Source organism: Astyanax mexicanus, chromosome 9 (assembly GCF_023375975.1).
Source record: "Astyanax mexicanus isolate ESR-SI-001 chromosome 9, AstMex3_surface, whole genome shotgun sequence".
NCBI lineage: Eukaryota > Metazoa > Chordata > Actinopteri > Characiformes > Acestrorhamphidae > Astyanax > Astyanax mexicanus.
Window position 1 is genome coordinate 44,209,922 of NC_064416.1, and position 8,342 is coordinate 44,218,263.

Below are 8,342 nucleotides of genomic sequence, written 5' to 3' on the forward strand. Positions count from 1 at the left end.
AGCTAATGTAACGGGTAATAATTTATGAATATAAAAATGTGATTGGCACAAACTATAGTACAACACATATTGTACAATCCATTTCCCTTTATAAAGACACTAGTCGTCACTCTAATATGATTTTTTTGCTGGTGGTAAAGATGGCAACATTTATATTGTATAGGGTCCCCAGGTCAGCTTGGGGTCCCAGGCAATCGATTGGATTGCTTGCCCTGTTGAGATGGGCCTGGTGACGAATTAATATAGATATTGCAACGTTGTATCAAAGACAGATATCTGATAGTGTGTGTGTGTGTGTGTGTGTCCAGCTATTACAGATCACAGGCACAGCTGATACCACTGCTCTGCTTAACTCCCCTGAATGCTGCTATTTTTAGCAGTAAATGCGCTGGTGTTTGTTTAGTCGTGTACGTTTCTCTATTCTTGGTTTATGTTCTGCATACACCAATGCACATTCCTTACAGCTGTTTCGTTTTTTAGGCCATTGTTACAACAAGAAAACCAGTATACCATTATTTACATCATACCTGTCAAGTTTTGGCCGGGAAACTACCGTATTTTACTCCTCTTTCCCGCCGTCCTCCCGTATTAGTATTTTCCCGTAAATTTCCCGTATTATATTAAGATTAAAAAATATATATTATTGAGGAGACAGAGCACTGACCGCTCTGTGTCTCTTAACCAATCGTGGAGCCGGTTCAAGGAGAAAGTCCCGCCTTTCAGGAGAAACAGCCAATCAACTTGCAAAGGAGGGTCAGTATGGTGAAGCCCCGCCCTCCTCGCTGTGAGTTCCGGCAGCTAGTTGGAGCTGCTGATGTTAAAACATATCTGGATATTCAGCGATTTTTCTAAAAGAAAGGTAACGGTAGTCTAATCATGTAAACTGTGATGAGATTTTTCTGATAGCTGCTTAAAAATACTCCGAAATAAAACACACAGATTAAACCTTTTAAAATAAAAAAAATTACAGCTTGTGACTCAGTTTAACTAGAAATGTGGAGAGGACCGACATTACCTGAACTGATCAGGGGGGGGAGTGATCAAAAGAAAGAAGTATTAATTAAAAATGATTAATTGTGTAGGCCCCTTAGGACTAATTTTTACTGATGGAATATATCTGATCCATGTCCTTTTAGTAAAAGCTCATAATACTATTTTTAGGTCACCAACAGTGATTTTGCAGAATTTGTGCACCCTTTGTTCAATCTTAAATCTATTAAATAAATAAATAATATATATATAATATAATATAAATAATTTTTGGCAAAAAATCTTTGGCATGACATCTTAACTTTTTTTTTTAAATCTAGAAAAGGATTTTTAATTTGGCTGTATTAAAAGAATGACATATGTAGGAATGTCCACAACATGTTCAGATTCTGATAATCTAATTGTAGTGTGTAAGTGGTTCACATGTGGTTATTTTAGATTTTTTGTAAACCTGTTTTAAAATGTAAGATGCTGAACCTTCGTTGGGCTGGTGGGACGGCTTTAAGCGGACAGAGGAAAATATCCCTTATTTTTAAATCTAAAACTTGACAGGTATGATTTACATTCAACCTGTTACACTTACCTTTCAGAGGTATTAATTCACTTTTTATGAATAACACTTTTCTTTATTTAATACACATTAAGCAGTAAACATGCATGCACTAAATTCTGCTTATTTTAAATGCTGTCAGTGTGTTAAGAAATGTTCCTTTGCTTTTTTACTTATGTGATGTTACACATTGCAATTTTCCCCCATTTTTCCACATGAGCAACTACACACTTGTTTCTAGCGTAACTCATACACTTAGATTAAAGGGGACATATTACACCTCTTTTTACACAAGTTAGAATAGGTCTATGTGCTAGACCTCTTCCTACACTTTTATGCAAATAAGCTGTTGCTGGCCTCACCATGTATACCATAATCTGTATATAAGTATGGACAGGACGATACAAAATAATTGATTGTGGTGACGGACAGTTCTGGTGGAAACAGGAGAGTTGAGGTGCACATTGAATTCTGCGTGATTTGATCAGCCGTGGTTTTATGTTTTTTGGATACAATCCGGGTTAGCACCCAAACATCCCTTTCAGACAGCTTCCTCTTACAGCGTCCACAGTTAATCCTGTTGGATGTGGTTGGTCCTTCTTGGTGGTATGCTGACATTACCCTGGATACCGTGGCTCTTGATACATCACAAAGACTTGCTGTCTTGGTCACAGATGCTCCAGCAAGACGTGCACCAACAATTTGTCCTCTTTTGAACTCTGGTATGTCCCCCATAATGTTGTGTGCATTGCAATATTTAGATCAGAACTGTGATCTTACCCTGCTAATTGAACCTTCACACTCTGCTCTTACTGGTGGAATAATGTGCAATTAATGAAGATTGGACACCAGGCTGCTCCAATTTAGCCATGAAACCTCCCACACTAAAATGACAGGTGTTTCAGTTTCACTGTCCAACCCCTGTATGTATGACTGTGTGCCCAGATATGGATTGGCACTCTTGGTAAAATGGGTAAAATTCTGTAGTGCTTGATGCAGCCCTCCAGGTGGACGGATGTTTCCGGTTAGGAGTGCGCTGTGTGCTATTGGCTGCTGCTTCTCACCAGTGTGTGGAAGAGTGCTGAGTATGAATAGTTGTGTGTAAAACGTGTACATTGTAAAGTGTCCTTTGGCGCAAACTTTATTTATTCATTATGTGTTTTCTTACACTCTATAACAGGGTTTCTCAACCGGGGGGCCACAAAGCACCCTCTAGGGGTCCGCAGGCTCATCCTCAGAGGAAGACAGTTGTCTGTAGTGAGTAGTTATATCAGGGATCTCAAACTTGCGGCCCACAGGACGATATTTTGTGGTCCCCGACTTGAAATCAAATTTTAATGTTAGTGCAGCACGCCCGCATTCTCTTCACCAGCACAGCACATCCTATTCATTTAAATAGAGACAGCCGCTGCATGAGCGCAGCCCCGCCCTTCGACATAAAGTTCAGCCGAGCTGCAAGTTCACAGACGAGCCTCTCACACACAGAACAGCTGCCTTTCAACACGGAGGAGAAGCTAAAAACGGATTTATAGAACTATAGATCACAGAGAGGTTGATTAAAAATCTTAAACTTATGATTGACTACATCTGTTGCTTCATTTGAATTAAAAAAAGTCACGGATACGCCCACACACGATGAGCCGAGTCATCAGGTGTTCTGTCGAGTTGTGCTACCCTGTCAAACCGTGCTACTCTTATGTGTATATTTAAAGGTAAAAAGACAAAGGAAGCACAATATTAGAGCATGTTTCCAGTAATAAGTTCATGTACTATATTTGGAAAGCCTAAATCACTGTTTCAGGGTAAAGTTATGGTAGCAAGAGTTTATCATACTCTGTTTTTTTTTAGATATTTTATTATTGTTTATTATTATTATTATTATTATTATTATTATTATTATTAGGGGGGCCTTGACGCTTTCAGGTTGTAAACAGGTGGGCTGTAAGGTAGAAAAGGTTGAGAACCCCTGCTGTATAACTCACTGTTATCTATAAACATGCACTGGTTTGTACTTATTCATACAGTATGGAGCAAAGCTAAACACCATGGCAGCCTGAATTTTTCCTGCTCTTTTGTCACCAAACTGCCTATTTTAAGTGTAAATATAAGCATGTCTAAAGTGATCTGGAGTTCTGTTTCATCTCTTTAAAGCCTCAGAGCACGAAAAGGTGAAAGCAGTGTAATGAGCTGCTGATTAGCTGTGAGTTGGCTTCGTCTGTGCTGTTGTTTGAATATGGAGATGTGCAGCACCCTGGTTTATTATGGTTTGTGCAGTAGTGTTACTCCTGTTTAGTTGTTTCTGAGTGGTATTATACATTGTGGCCGTAGTTATTTATAGAACCGACCCATGTTTACTGACCCCCCGTCCCCAGAGCTCACCAATTATCATGGAATTTAAAAAGCAAAAGCCGAACCCAAACACTACGACTAAGAATAGCAAGAACAGCAGACTGACCCTGTTAATAACACACACACACACACACACATTCTCTATGCTGAAACACACACACAAACTCTACCACAACTACTACAACAAGTGCATGACCTACACTAGACAACAACACTGCATTTGAAGTAAAGTATGATTTTCATTGGTTCTGCTTTAAATGGTTAAAAATAGGTACAATTTGTTTTTGGGCTGACAAAATAAAAGAATTTGAAATAAAATGTTACCTCATTTTTACAGTTTTAAAAACAGGAATCTCGTTTACTGACATGGCAGAAGTCAAGAACTATTGTCAAGGTACTAAACTTTGGGCCATAAAAATTATTTTTGGTTCTTTTTATTTCTGACAATTCTTACAAACTCATCTGTTGATTATTTTTGGTTATTAATTGGATTAAAAAAAATATATATATTTATTAGGGTTGTCAAGGTTAAAGCCTTAACACAGGCAAATCATTTGGAATTAGGAACTCGTGATTACAATATTACACATTATAGCACGAATCTCGAGTGTATTATTGCGATTAAATCACAGTTCCAGTATCACTGCTTATTAAAAGATTTTGAGTTAAAGAGGACGAGAAAATATCATCTGTTTGGTTATAAAAACTCTGTGAGTTAAAGTAGTTCCATTGCTGCTCTGTTTGTAGCTGCTGTGCTGTTTGGCTTGTAAGCGCTGCATCGTTGCTAGGTTACCTGTGTGGTGGAGTAATACATGAAGAGCTTCAGTTACAGTGTATTACCAGCTGATAAAGACACTTATAAAATGCCTTTCAGCCAATCGCATTGCAATATTTTTTGACCGCTATTAAATATACTCCATTTATTTGAGCTAAACTGCTGATAAGGCACAGTTTAATCTGACATATTAGCCAGATAATATACTGCTATAAACAAACGCTATCTCTGCTGCTCCTCCATGTAGCGTTCACTGCTCTGGATCGATTTGCAGCTTGTATTTGCCCTCATGAAGTCTGATATTCACTTCACTCTTTTTTCTTTTATTTTATTATTCTTTTATTTTATTTATTAGAGCTGTCAATGTTAAGGCGTTTATGAACATGATTAATTTGGAATTAGTAACACGTTATTTTTTTATTTAATTTAGAGATTCTTTAATGACACGTTGTGGGTTCAGAGCAACAGCTTTCAACTGCAAATGCCACACCTGGAATCTGATCTTAAGATCTTTTACCTGCTTAACTGATGATGGATTAATGAGGAATTGCTGAAAAATGGATGTAATTCCTAAAAGCCTTATAGGATATTATTGATCAACCCCTTGAATTAAACCTGACAGTCTACACTTCAATTGCATCTCATTTTCTTTTATTTCAAATCAGGGCACAACATATAAAGATTGTGTCATTCTCCAAATGTTTTGGGCCTAACTGTATGTGTACAGGCCTGGTGAGTGTTTGCTCCACTCTTTGACACACATGGAACACTATTCAGTTTGCTGACTATTTTGCTCACTGTCTTTAAACACTTTACTTTACATTTGACAGCCTGAAGGATGTTTAATCTGGGAAATCCAGGCAGCTATAGGAAACTTTAGTAGCCCAGTTCACCCCAAAGTTGTTTGAATGAAACATGAGGTTGTTAAAACTGTGTGAGAAATAGAGAGTGTGTCGTGAAAGCGTGAGATTAGAGCAATGCGGGAGTGTAACCAATCTAGTGAAATCATCCAGGCTGGAAAATTCACCACAGAAAACAGTTCAGATTGGCTGTGTTGCCAAATACGCTCAATTTTTCACCCAAATCTGTTTTCCTTTTTGATTTATAAACCAACATATTAATCTCAACCAAGCGTTTTAACATTCTTTAAGCCCTAAACATTGACCCACACTTCATTTTTCTCCCTCATATCTGCAGTAATTTCAAAATTCACATCAGTCATAGACCCTAAAATAGAACCCTGTGGGACTCCACACACTTTACTAAAACACAGGTTGCCAAACAATGCATAGTTAATTCTACATTATGATTCATAACAGAATTAACATAAGGGGTTCAAATTTTGCCAAAAAGGTGTGGATGGAAAAGCCACTAGAGACTCTTTCCATTAGCTGCACTGCTAAAAACAAGAAACACACACACACACCCTCTCTCCCTCACTCTCCTTCTCTTTGATCTGTTCTACACAGTCATTTAAACAGTAAAGTGTAACTGCCCATGTGACTGTAAGCATCTGGTGTTCGGTGTTCAGCAGGTAACAAGGGTCATCCACAGGTGAACGTGAGGCTGTGAGTGTGTCAGAGTGCAGTGTTTTTACTTACTTGCAGTGTGTGTGTGTGTGTGTATCAGTTCAGTTCAGTTTGTTGGTATTGCTCTGCTTCCACCAACCAGTCAGTAGGTTTCCAGTAGATGCACAGCAGAGCTTCAGTAGTAATTCAGTTTAATAAGGACTGGCTGGTGTAACATGAATATCAGGGGCATTAAAATGTCACTTAATCCTTGATGCTCTACATTATGTTGCCCTGAGGCAACAAATGAAAAAACTCTACATCTACATATCTTTATTTTTAACATTAGGTAAAAAAGATTTTGCTAGCTAAATGCAGACACAGCGTTCCATGTAGGTCCAGGAAGGATTTAAAACCCAATATTAACCAATTTTATTCAACAAGGGATAGCGTAAAAAAACAAAAAATTGGTTTGTTGCCTGAGAGAAACACAATTCTGTAGAGGGTTAAGACATTGCACCTGATGAAGCTGGTAGGGTAAGAACTTATTGACTTCTTTTACATAATAGTAATGATGCAGTACTAATAAAATGGAAAGCATACAGTGCCTCCAGAAAATTTTCACACCAGATTAAAATCCTTGCCTTTTGTCACGTTGTACCCTTTTCCCTCTTTTTCCCTCTTGCTCAAAGTGAAAATTACATTTTTTAAAAATCTGATACATCAGCGCCGAGTGGTCCAGCGGTCTAAAGCTCTGCCACTATGAGCAGGAGGTCGCAGGTTCAAACCCCCACTCATGCAGCTTTGCCATCAAGCTGCCGGTGCTCAGAGGAAGCAAAATTGGCCCTGCTCCCGGGTGGGTAGATGGCGCTCTCTCCCTACATCACTTCACGTCTGTAGGCTGATGTATCAGAACTGAAACGCTGCGCTTTCCTCCGAGCGCGCTGTGATGCTGCCCGGCAATGCTGCATCAGCAGGAGTTCGAAAAGAAGTGGTGTCTGACTTCACATGTATCAGAGGAAGCATGTGTTAGTCTTCACCCTCCTGGTGTGTGTTGGGGCAGTCCTAATGAGTGGGTTTGGTAATTGGCCGTGTAAATTGGAGAGAAAATGGGAAAAATTTGAAATAAAATTGTTGTAAAGGCCATAGACTTCCATTGGCAACAGCGCCATCTGCTGGTTGGATTTATGCAGCAAGATCTACAATCCCTTTAATCAGCCATTATGACACTGCAAGTTTTTGGAGTAGGTCAGAGGAAACGTGCTCACCAGGCATTCTTCTTTGTGTTTGCTTGTGGTGTGTGTAAATGAAGAATGGTGAGTGTTACCTGCTTAATTTCAGTTGTAGTATTGTTTAAGGTGTTTATATGTATGTAGATATGTTTTCTACCGAATTTAAGTCATTTATGTGTCTAACTGCTAATGTTAGCTATTCTAATTGTTTGTACAATGCTTTATGTTGGACATTTCTGACTGGTAATGCATTAATTAGCATTAATGCATTAAATAGAGTTATATTTATTTGGTTAACTGTATATTTGGTGCATTATGTCGAAGTAATACTAAGTTGCAGTTACAACATTGTATTGATGTCTATGACAAAGCACTATTTAGCTAGCTAGTAGCCGTTTGTAGCTCAACTCGTGACCTTTGTAGAAAAATCTGTCTTAGCTTTTTGTGTTGCATGTTCGTTGATCCAAGGATTCAGACGACACGGAGATTGAGAGTGAACAAGTATGATTTATTTCAGATCTGGGAAGAACATTTCAGATCTGGGAAGAACATTACAGGCATGTCGCCCCGAGTTCTTCTGAACCTCGGCATTTCTGACTCCATCCCTTATACCCTTTTGTGACGTACCTCGGTTGCTAGGTGGTTGCTAGGCATGAATGAGTAATACTTCTCATTTTTATGTTTATCTTTCCAAATATGGTATATCATACATTATACTTCAGTTTTCCAGACTTTCTTAGGAACCCGAAAGCTGTCTTGACCTTTGCTTCTGAGAAATCGTAGGTGGTCAACTTCCCTTGCCAAGGTGACAAGGGAGAATCAATTTCCCCTTTGCGACATGTCTTAAGGTCAACAAGGCACGGTTCCTCTCAATTCATACTCTCTTTTATTGATAATAATTTTACTACATCTACAGTAAGATTAATTAGTTAGTATAT